This window comes from Salvia splendens, chromosome 17 (assembly GCF_004379255.2).
Source record: "Salvia splendens isolate huo1 chromosome 17, SspV2, whole genome shotgun sequence".
In the NCBI taxonomy this organism is placed as follows: Eukaryota; Viridiplantae; Streptophyta; class Magnoliopsida; order Lamiales; family Lamiaceae; genus Salvia; species Salvia splendens.
Window position 1 is genome coordinate 26,395,739 of NC_056048.1, and position 12,976 is coordinate 26,408,714.

Genomic DNA, 12,976 nt, shown 5'->3' on the forward strand with positions numbered 1-12,976 from the left:
TTTTGAGACATTCCAAAATGAAATACGAATTAAGTAACTTGGGACGGAGGGAATAATATTTAGAGAGCTAATTGGAAAGGGACGTCCCAAAAAGGAATGTGAATTGCTTTTAGTAGAACGGATGAAGTATATAAAAGTGATATACATATTTCACTCCCTTTTCCAAGTACTTTTCTTCACGTTTCTTAAACTCGTACCAAGTCAATTGTGGACTCTAAACAGAATACCTGGTACTCCATTAGTCATTTTTTTTCCAAGTTGGGAAAAAGGCCACACAATGTCCTTTAGTTAGGGTTTGTGATCTTTCAATATAATATTGACTTTTTAAATATCCTCGATCGTATGAAGAATTGAATGCCAAAATATCTTGATTGTCTAAATATGCAGGTACTACATCAATTCATTGATTTTGCATTTCACAACAATTTTCCATTTTCATACAGCCTAATCGCCAGTTATGTGTTACTCAGTTAATCTTATGTGTCCCAATAATAATTTTACTAGTATTTTACTAATACTATTGGTTGAATAAAAATTTATTATTACATAATATATCATGATAAACATCTGTAAAAAAAGTTGATTTTAAAATCATATACACCATAATATTGGTATATTTTTGAAAAAAATGATTGTTTTGGTTGATTATTCAAAAATATCGTATTGCGGACAGATAAGCTCAACCCAATAGATTTGTTGGGCCAAAATAAAGTTTGAGCATTGACTTAAATTGCTTGCTCAAAATAGAAAAATCCATTTGATTATTGGGTTAGCCCAACGGCCCATAAAGCTAACAGAATATGTTTAGTATAAAATCCTTGACAATAATTTTTCTTCGAATAGATAATATTTTTCTCAATTAAATAAAACTGAATATAAAATTAACTATAGATTCGAGTGGATACTAAACAAATACACGACTCTACAACAATATTTACTAAACTGCTCCATAAATAAACCAACAAAGTTATGTATTCATTCTCTAGTCGATCGAACCACTTTGAAAATTGGTTCGAGAAATTACATAGCATGCAATTAAAAGGGAAATTGTGCACGTGAAAGAGGAAGGAAATAATAAGATAAATAGATATTTCTTAAAATTAATCATAAATTAATTTAATTATGCGTCGACTCATGACAGTCAAATCAAATTTTCATAGTTTAATATTCTACTATTTCATTTTAAACCAGACCAAACAACGTACCAATGTGTAAATACTTCAAATATTTGAATAAATTGATATTGGTAAAGATAATCAAAAGTTTTTTAACAAAATGACTAAATCAGTTATCATTTCCATATAATTCGATAACTAAGTACAATTATCGAAATACCAATTAAAGGGAAATAGTTTACCTACTTCACTAACTTAACGCTAATCTATACTAATCTAAAGTGACAGTTTAATGAAAAGACAAATTTACCCTTTTTGGCGGGAAAAAATTACATTATCTGAGAGGGCACTTTTGGTAAATCCAATTGGCTAAATTTGGAGTTTATTTATTGATTTTATTTTATACTGCAGCCTATATTTTCTGACTTTTTTTGTTTTATTATTTTTCCATTTCTTGGTCACTAATATATTAAAGTAGTTTAGAAAACAAGTTTTCTCCACATGTGATACTGTCAAATATGATAAAATCAAGAAAAATCCATTTTCCCAATGCTCGAATGGAGTGAATTTTCTATAATCTATTTCCCAGGTGTGCAAGGAAATATAATCACATTTTTAGTTTTATTATTTTGTAACTAAGAAATAATGATTTTGAATCCTTTTCATTATTTTTATAGGTATCTTTATTTCATAGATCATATCTCATGCAATTGAAATCCTTATTGAACTAATATCACCATTTTCTGTAAATTAAAATGCAAAGTTAAAGGGAAGAGAATTAGATCACAAATTATAAAATGAAAAATAGGAGAGAGAGAGAGAGAGAGAGATAGAGAAATCGATAGACACATTTATGGGGAGATCGAGAGCCTAATAACTACAATCTTTTTTGCTAAGCAATTTTCTAAAGTAATAAATCTGTTTCCAATGCAATTTATCCCTGAAAAAGGTAAATAATCTGTTAGCATTCATGTATATATATTTTTAAGAAATTCGGATCTGTAAATGTATGCAGAATCAGTTCAATAAATGATGGAAATTATACATTAAAGTTGTAACATACCATATCTGCAAATAAGATTAGATTGTATTGCTGAGATATATACATACGCATGTTTAGAATAACTAAATAAAAGAACTTTGCTTGATTTAAGGTTTAAAAGCAATTGGGATAAATGATTTGTATCTTATCCGGTTATAGATGTTGTATATCTCTAATGATGATAAGTGCAATCAGTATACTGACTTATTTATCATATAATCATATACAGAAAGTGTATGGAGATAGTTAGATATATTGTAGTGTTGTAAACTTTGATGAGATGACATATTAATCAGAGAGAGAGTTGGAATTCGAAAGTGAAATTAGAACTAAAATGAATAATTGGTAATCTAATATAGAAAGGGTATTAAGATACTTATTGGACTTGATATAAACTAATATTATTTATGAAATTTGTTACCTTTTAATATGCCCGTTCTGGATTTCTTCTAATCTTTATAGATTTGAAGAGTTTGTTATGGAAGAATCTCTTCTCGGAACTTTTGTAGTCTCTGTGTAGGTAACAGACTATGTGAAACTTTTGTATCTCTCCAAAAACTCTTGGTGATGGTGGCTGGCGGCTGCTTTTTAGGTTTATGATGAATCTCTTTTGTATTCCTGTAAAATTGGATTAGTTTAAATAGAGAAATATCAATCAGCAAGGTCATTTATTGGCCAAAGTAAATGGGCCATTCAATTAATAGCTTTTACTGTTTTATTCGTTTTCCAAGGTGAGGCTGCCACTCATTTCTATTCCTTAATATTAATTCGGCTAATTTAAAACCTAATATTCCTGATGCATTCTTAACACTCATTTATTGTGTTCATACTTATTTAATACTTTCTAAAATATTATTTGATATATATTTTAACCTTGATATGTGAAAGGTTCACCTAATCATTCTTTTTTTGGAATATGTTTTTGTGTACATGTGTGCAGTGCAGACTGGTTTCCCTCCTCTATAAATACGTTTATTCACTCATTTTACAAATTAGTTAGCTTCACTCTCTTAAGAACTTACATCCAACTCCAATCACAGTGATTAGCTCGATATTTGGCAGTTCTTTCTTTCTTTCATTCTTGTCAAATCTATTGTCTAAAACTATAAGCTCTGAATGTCTTACCTTTTTACTTAGAGATCTTCTTGGACTCCTTTTCATTTGACTGTTGTTTCTCCATTTCATGCCCTGTTTCTGCACATGTAAACATTTTATATTTATTTGTTGCTGTACAAGATCAGTGTACTAACTGTTTCTGTTAGCATTGTTTTGATTGTTGTAATCTATATTCTTACACTTTTGGTGAAAGATCTTCTTGGCCTCTTTTTTTTCAATGTTGCCTTCCCCGTTGTTGTATTGTTTCTGCACTTATGTAGAGTTTGTAGTCATGTTTTGCTGTACAAAATCAGTAGACTAAGTATTTCCTTTATAGTTGTTTTAACTGCTGTAATATACTTTCTTACCATTTGGCAGAAGATCTTCTTGGTATATATTTTAATGAAAAGACAGTTTAATGAAAAGACAAATTTACCCTTTTTGGCGGGAAAAAATTACATTATCTGAGAGGGCACTTTTGGTAAATCCAATTGGCTAAATTTGGAGTTTATTTATTGATTTTATTTTATACTGCAGCCTATATTTTCTGACTTTTTTTGTTTTATTATTTTTCCATTTCTTGGTCACTAATATATTAAAGTAGTTTAGAAAACAAGTTTTCTCCACATGTGATACTGTCAAATATGATAAAATCAAGAAAAATCCATTTTCCCAATGCTCGAATGGAGTGAATTTTCTATAATCTATTTCCCAGGTGTGCAAGGAAATATAATCACATTTTTAGTTTTATTATTTTGTAACTAAGAAATAATGATTTTGAATCCTTTTCATTATTTTTATAGGTATCTTTATTTCATAGATCATATCTCATGCAATTGAAATCCTTATTGAACTAATATCACCATTTTCTGTAAATTAAAATGCAAAGTTAAAGGGAAGAGAATTAGATCACAAATTATAAAATGAAAAATAGGAGAGAGAGAGAGAGAGAGAGAGATAGAGAAATCGATAGACACATTTATGGGGAGATCGAGAGCCTAATAACTACAATCTTTTTTGCTAAGCAATTTTCTAAAGTAATAAATCTGTTTCCAATGCAATTTATCCCTGAAAAAGGTAAATAATCTGTTAGCATTCATGTATATATATTTTTAAGAAATTCGGATCTGTAAATGTATGCAGAATCAGTTCAATAAATGATGGAAATTATACATTAAAGTTGTAACATACCATATCTGCAAATAAGATTAGATTGTATTGCTGAGATATATACATACGCATGTTTAGAATAACTAAATAAAAGAACTTTGCTTGATTTAAGGTTTAAAAGCAATTGGGATAAATGATTTGTATCTTATCCGGTTATAGATGTTGTATATCTCTAATGATGATAAGTGCAATCAGTATACTGACTTATTTATCATATAATCATATACAGAAAGTGTATGGAGATAGTTAGATATATTGTAGTGTTGTAAACTTTGATGAGATGACATATTAATCAGAGAGAGAGTGGGAATTCGAAAGTGAAATTAGAACTAAAATGAATAATTGGTAATCTAATATAGAAAGGGTATTAAGATACTTATTGGACTTGATATAAACTAATATTATTTATGAAATTTGTTACCTTTTAATATGCCCGTTCTGGATTTCTTCTAATCTTTATAGATTTGAAGAGTTTGTTATGGAAGAATCTCTTCTCGGAACTTTTGTAGTCTCTGTGTAGGTAACAGACTATGTGAAACTTTTGTATCTCTCCAAAAACTCTTGGTGATGGTGGCTGGCGGCTGCTTTTTAGGTTTATGATGAATCCCTTTTGTATTCCTGTAAAATTGGATTAGTTTAAATAGAGAAATATCAATCAGCAAGGTCATTTATTGGCCAAAGTAAATGGGCCATTCAATTAATAGCTTTTACTGTTTTATTCGTTTTCCAAGGTGAGGCTGCCACTCATTTCTATTCCTTAATATTAATTCGGCTAATTTAAAACCTAATATTCCTGATGCATTCTTAACACTCATTTATTGTGTTCATACTTATTTAATACTTTCTAAAATATTATTTGATATATATTTTAACCTTGATATGTGAAAGGTTCACCTAATCATTCTTTTTTTGGAATATGTTTTTGTGTACATGTGTGCAGTGCAGACTGGTTTCCCTCCTCTATAAATACGTTTATTCACTCATTTTACAAATTAGTTAGCTTCACTCTCTTAAGAACTTACATCCAACTCCAATCACAGTGATTAGCTCGATATTTGGCAGTTCTTTCTTTCTTTCATTCTTATCAAATCTATTGTCTAAAACTATAAGCTCTGAATGTCTTACCTTTTTACTTAGAGATCTTCTTGGACTCCTTTTCATTTGACTGTTGTTTCTCCATTTCATGCCCTGTTTCTGCACATGTAAACATTTTATATTTATTTGTTGCTGTACAAGATCAGTGTACTAACTGTTTCTGTTAGCATTGTTTTGAATGTTGTAATCTATATTCTTACACTTTTGGTGAAAGATCTTCTTGGCCTCTTTTTTTTCAATGTTGCCTTCCCCGTTGTTGTATTGTTTCTGCACTTATGTAGAGTTTGTAGTCATGTTTTGCTGTACAAAATCAGTAGACTAAGTATTTCCTTTATAGTTGTTTTAACTGCTGTAATATACTTTCTTACCATTTGGCAGAAGATCTTCTTGGTCTCACTTTTGTTAAACTGCTATATCCTCTGCTTTATCCTCTGTTGCAACATTTTTTCTATACATAAATGGAGTTTTTAGTTATTGGTTTCTGTATAAACTCAATAGACTATTAGAATGATTTTTATTGTGATTGCAGTAATGTACATTCTTACCAGATTTGTAAAAAATCTTCTTGACCTCCCTTCTCTGTCACTGACGTCTCCCCTTTTCTCAAGAATTGGCTTTGTCTATACCCCTAAGTTGCAACTTACCTGCAGAGGAATGTAACATTATTATTATTATTTTTAATTAATTAATGTGTTTGTGGTAGTGTAGTTTTTCAGCCACTTATCTGCTCCTAATGTAAGCACAGATAATCTTCTAGGATTGACATTACCTCTTATTTTATCTTCTTGGCCTTCCTTTGTGTCACTGATGTCTCCCCTTTCTGTCACTCAAATGGATTTATATATACCTCTCTTTAATGTATTTCATGCCTGCAAAATGGATGTTATTGGAATGACTATAGTCAGAATATGTGTTTTAATAGAAATATCTTTGAACTGAGATGTTTTTTGTCATTTTACAGGTGAACTTCTTAAGCAATGGCTCCCTTTGTTACATGTTTTAATAATTTAAGCAAGACAATAACCAATTCAACTATTAAAGTCAGGTGTGTTCATTGTATCAAGGTTTACCAGAGGACAAGAATGACAATAGTTTGGAGTGTGCTTCAGTTGAAAAATCATATTGGGTATTATAGGAGCTATCCATTTACTGTCAACAAAGTCCATTAGCTCCTATATAAAGCTTTTTGTGTTTCTTTCTTTTACTATTTTTAAAAGTTCATTAGCTCCTATATATAGCCATTTACCTCCTTTAAATGATATTTGCAGGAGGTTGATCTGTATCTCATATAGGGTGTAATATACTAACATGTTTATATACCTTTAATCTGCCATAGCCTCCACTGTTATCTTAGTTTTCTTCCTGTCATGGCTCCTTCATGATGTGTTTTCTTTTAGATCATCTCCTGCAAATAGAATGTAAATTAGATTTTTTTTCACTTACTGTTCTTGATGCATTTCAGAAAAAGTTCATACCTTTAATCTGTGTTGCTTCCATTTCTATCGTATTTTTGTTCCTATTTTGGCTCCTTCATATGCTACAATGCTTTTTATAAATTGATATCATTCCCTGTACACAAAACATAACTTCATTAGTACAATGCATTTTGTTTAAATAAATGACTGGCTGTATAATGTTTATTTTCATGCCTGAGGCACAAACAGAAGTAATGGCACCTTTCATGACTTTGGTTGGTGATCTTAATCCTAGATGTGCAAACTCTATCATCATAGTGGGATGTGTTCGGGTTTTATAAACAATAATATGTTCTATAGTAAACAAGATAACCTAAAAGAGATTTCAATGTGACTCTGTTTTGTTTTATAGGGCTCATGGATTCAAGCATCCTTTCCAAAAAATTCATGCCAGAAAATATGTTACATACTTAAGGGAGAAGGTCTTTCCCAAGTCACAAATCTTGACTCACTATGCATTCTACAACAGAAATGTGTGATGTTTTTGTTGAGTTATACATTTTTCTAGATTTTCTATATTTTATTAAAGAAGTTTATATATGCTTTTGAAATTGGTATGACCTAAATTTTAAACAAAAAATTGTAGTTTAAGAACTTTATAAATAGTATGGCTGCAGAGATTATTTAATCCTAAGTAGATTATCAAGTATAGCACATAGCAAGATCAGAACTGACTGCACAACTATAGATTTCATAAAATTTTGTACACTTATTGATAAACTATGTATGTCTTAAATAGTTGGGAAATTACAATTACTGAACTCCAAGATTTTTGTTTACAGAGAAAAAAGCTACTTTTAGAACTAAAAATTGATACAATACCAGGGAGATAAAAGCTACTTTTTGAACTAAAAAATGATACAATAATTGGTTGGTTATAATTTTTTGAGCTATATCATCATAGTTTAATTGAGTAGCTGATATTTCAGGAGTTTATAGTAGTAATCAGTTAACATGAGATATGTGTTTTAAAAGATGTTAAAAGATCTATTAAAGGCCAACTTTGAAGCCTAATTTTAACATGTATATGAATGCTCATCTTTGTTTTTGTGATAGCTTATAGGTTAAATGTTATTTAGGTTCCAACACTGCTGGTTTCAATATAATATATTTATATATATATTAGAAACTTTTTATAATAATATATTTACATGATCGAGTATTTGGATTCAATATTGGTTCCTGCCTTTGAAACTTTTTGTTATTGTTGGAGATCATTCCCAGCAAAAACTATTGAGATTATGTTTATCTTGAAAGAGAAAGTTCTTCCTGTGTTGTTGGATATTGCTGAAGTTGCAATGATTTTTTTAAAAGTACTGAATTCAGTTTAATTAGATTATTGTTTACCTCATGAATATTGGTTTGAATTCAGTATTTCTCCCCATCTATGCCCAAATACTGCAGAGTTCTACTCCACTGTCCACATCAATCACTGTAAATCACAACTAAAGTACATTTAGCAACCAACCAAAACAAAATCACACATACACAATTACATACACTCATGCAACAAACAAACACACACCTTTGCAAAAATAAAGAACATATGGATTCCATTGTTAACACTTATATATCACCTCAATTCTAACTTTTTTTTATTAATGTGCAGTTAGTTAGCATCTTTGAGACCTTTGGAGAACATGTTTTATCATAGTTATAAGCCAACTAAAATACCTAATCTCAGTATAAGCCCACTTTCAAACTTGAAAAGTTGGATAAACTGTTAGGTCATCTTGGTTTATGTTATTTTCAAAAGATTTAAATTTTGAAGTTCAGGGTTTAGAGTAGTCCTCAGTGTTTTCTTAAATTTTATTCTTTATAAGCTATACATTATCTCCTTTCTGTTTCTGGATTCACATATTCCTCCTGAAGCAATGAAGAAGCTAAAGAAATCTGTGATACTTAAGAGTTTTGCATCCCAACTGTTAACAGTTCCAAATTTATGCAAAAAACAAAGATGAGCATTCATATACCTGCTACTGAAATTTTACAAGCTTTTTCACTCCAAAATTTCTCTTGAATAAGTTCTCAATCTTTCTGAATTAATTTTACTGCCAAAGCCTCCACCTTGGAATGATAAGGCAACATGTAGCTTGCATCTATGGGGCTGAACTTAAACCCTTTCCTTTCTGTCTCCGTAGCTGGAATCTCTATCCTTAGATATTCGTGGCTGATAGAGACCTTATTTCAGCACCACTTCGCCATTCACGATTTAGATCTACCGCTTCCTTGAATCACTCAGGACATCGGCCCCTTCCGATTCCCTCCCCACCAGCCTATGCATCTCCAAGCGCCCTACTCTCGACGCCGTGACGTAGACCAGTAGCCCCGGTTCATGTGAAAAGAATTGAATTTCACCCAAAACGACTCGATTAAATATTTTTTCATCCCGCGGAAGCTGAAGCTTGACCACCGCAATCGCCTTCCGATCCACACGGAGGATGGACCGCTGGTTGTGCTCCTCCGTGTTAGAGATGAACGACTTCACGAATTCGATTCTGAACTGCAGAAGAGGTAAATGAGGGGCGCGGTTAAGCAGACGATTGCAGCGATCTCAGAGAAGGTGAAGTTGTGCAGCGGCGTGGAGGTGGTGGAGGAATCAGGCAACGGGAAAAGGTGTCGCCGTCTAGGGTTTTTGGCTCCGTGGTATCGCCGATATGGCTGGAGCGATAATACCTTTAGAAATTCCTTTTTATATGGTGTATAAAATATGGTGTAAATGTGTAGGTTTATTAATTCTAATTAATTCTAATGAACTAAAATTAAACGAAGTAAACTGTACTTTATGTAATTTAATTGAAGCATATTAATTTTGATTAAAAGTTTGTGCCCTGTTTTAATTATTTTTGGTTAGTTATTCAATTCAAAATTGGGCCATTGATTTAAATTTATCTAGGCTGTTTTTTTGAGTAGTAGTTAATTAACAATTGGGTCAGTGATTTTAATTTATTTGGACTGTAATGTAATTGCATTTTTTGGGCAGGGAAAATGTTTTTTTTTTTGGGTCTGTGTTTTTTATATGTATTTTTATATTCTAATATTGTTCAATTTATATGATTTTTCCTCTTTGATAATTAGTAGTACAATTCTTTTGTATATATATCTTATTCTATTTAACATATACTCTTTATTTATGAGTCACACGTCTCCTCTTTGTTGTTTATTTTATTTTATTTTACTCTACTCATATTAAATATTTAAATTATATAAAATTGTTTGCCAAAATAAAATGTTCCATTTAGAGTGGGATGAGAGAAGTACATTTCTCTTTTGTTATTGTTTATAATGTTTTCAAGTGTTTATTTGTGGAGATGTGGATTTCTTTCCACCGTCCACTGCCTGAGAACGGCCAAATTGGAGTTATTGCGGCGTAGAGAAGGATAGAACTAGGGTTTGTGTTGGCGCAAATGGTTTGACAAGAGCATTATATATTTTTGAGTTAATAACGTTTTAGTACTAAGTATGATTAATTATGCTTAATAATTTCAATCAGAGTAAGGTAAAGTGGTGCTTTTGTTTAAAAATTGTTTGGGCTTTTATTTTCGGCTGATTGTAATGTATCTGAGATTAGAATTGACATTTTATTTTTTGTGGATTTTTCTTTATAATTGAATTGGATTGTAAGTTAAATCCTAACAAACTCTTCAACTCTTCAAATCTATTAATACCCACTTGGATTGCATAAATCTTTTAATTTAAATTCTCTTTTGTAATTAAATTTGTATATTATTATTTTACCTTTTATTAGACTTTTAAATTAAAAATATAGGTATAATTATTGGAAATTGTTATATATAGTAAAATAAATCTTTAACTTGATGAATTCGATAATAAAGTTGTAGGTTTTCTATCTAAAAATAAATAAAAATTGGAGGATGTTGTAGTCGAGTAATTTTATAGAAAAGTGGTCCTTCTAAATTTTATTGAAAGATGCATATATAATTGAAACTTAATTATAAATAAATTATCTAACGTAAATTCAAAGTAATTAATACCTGGAAGTAAAATTATTTCGTTATTAATACATACTCAATTGTTTGCAAATTGTATTTATATTTTCATATTTTAACTTATGAAAATTCTTTAAAGACACCAAATCTCTTGAATTACTAAAATTCTATAAAAAAAATACTACTGTCCATATTACTGAAAATTTGTCACTTATTCTCATTTTGTTCGTCCCTAAAAATTTGTCACATTTTACTTTTACCATCTTTCGTAGTGGACCTCACACTCAACTAACTCATTAACACTCATATTTTATTGAGTATAAAACTACTTCCTCCGTTTCATAGTAGTGGAGTCATTTTATCATTTTGGTACATTACATAGTAGTGAAGTTGTAGGTTTTCTATCTAAAAATAAATAAAAATTGGAGGATGTTGTAGTCGAGTAATTTTATAGAAAAGTGGTCCTTCTAAATTTTATTGAAAGATGCATATATAATTGAAACTTAATTGAAGTCATTTACCTTTTTAATAGATTTTCAGTGGGATGCCCCAAAAACATGTTAATCGCTTATAGTGGACGGAGGGAGTATTATGTTATCATGATCAAATTTATATAGTAGTATTTTTTTACTTTTGTGTTTTCCAAATATATAGTGTAAGGATATAAATACATCTAATAAAGTGTTATATACCATATGATTCCTTTATTCAACTATAACACATATTTTTCTAATGTCTTATTACATTTTCTGAAATGGAAGCATATTTCCAATTTATCCTTTGTCTTATTATATTCATATTCTCCACTCTAACTTTTTGTTTTAATATATTTAGCCGCTATATATCTTTATTATTTGAAAATCATTTGTCCCGTGCATAGCACGGGTGATAACACTAGTAATAAAAATAAAACACCGACATTTTCCTCAAGCCAAACGCGGTCTTACTGGTCAGTCGCTGAAGCAGAGGGGAAGGAAAAACCCAAAATCAGACATCAAATTTGGAGTAATTTACACGTGCACACAATCTCTGCTGATAAATTGCATACCAAAGTATAAATTTAACAGAAATCAGAAGCAGATATATCACTATTGGGAGCTAATTCACAATGTCGTGGATACGATCGGCGGTGAACAAGGCGGTGGAGGTGGGGAACAACAACAACCTCACTCGCACGGTCAAAAATTACGCCGATTCCGTCGTCCAGCAAGCCGGCCAAGCTGTTGCCGAGGGCGCCAAGCTCCTCCAAGACCGCATTGTAAATCTTTTGCATCTCAATTTTGCACCATTTCATTTGCGAATTAGAAGGAAAAATTGATTAACCGCCACCTGTTTGGAGTTTTTGCTGGGAAAAAATAGTGACTATCAGTGAGATATGGTTAGTTTGACTCTTGATAATTTAGGTATTGGGGGTTTTGCGTATGACAATGCTAGCAGAAATATGCACACTATCAGGTTTCAGCTCTTGATCGTTTTTTATTTGAATTGGGAAAATTGACATTTGAGTTTGATTGATTGAGGTGTTGAGAGGGAATATAATTTTGCGTCTATTGACATTGAATAAACACACACACACACACACACACCTTTTGATAGCTGTGGTGCTTACACTTTATTGATCTAATGTAGAAATTCATTGACGAAAATGGATATATCATTTAATTGTTTGTATAGTTTGAGATGCATGGAGTTGAAGAATACCTATGAACCTAGAAGGAGGTTTTTTTTTTGGGGGGGGGGGTTAAAATCATTCACTTGACTTTTAATGGGAAAAGTAATGCCATGAATTTGAATAAAAAATTGTAGATTATTGTATTCCGTTGGCTATCTATTTTGATTAGTGGAAGTGGTGAACTTACCAGTTCACACTTTTTTCCTCAAATAGTGAAGTCTGTGGTTGGTATTGTCAGGGTGGTGGGAATGTTAAAAGCTTCAAGCAGACTGTGAAAAGGTTAGAGGAGGCTTCTGTTGCATGCAGGGGGCGTGAGAGGGCTGAGTTGATGAGAAGATGGTTGGCTGTTTTAAAAGAAATTG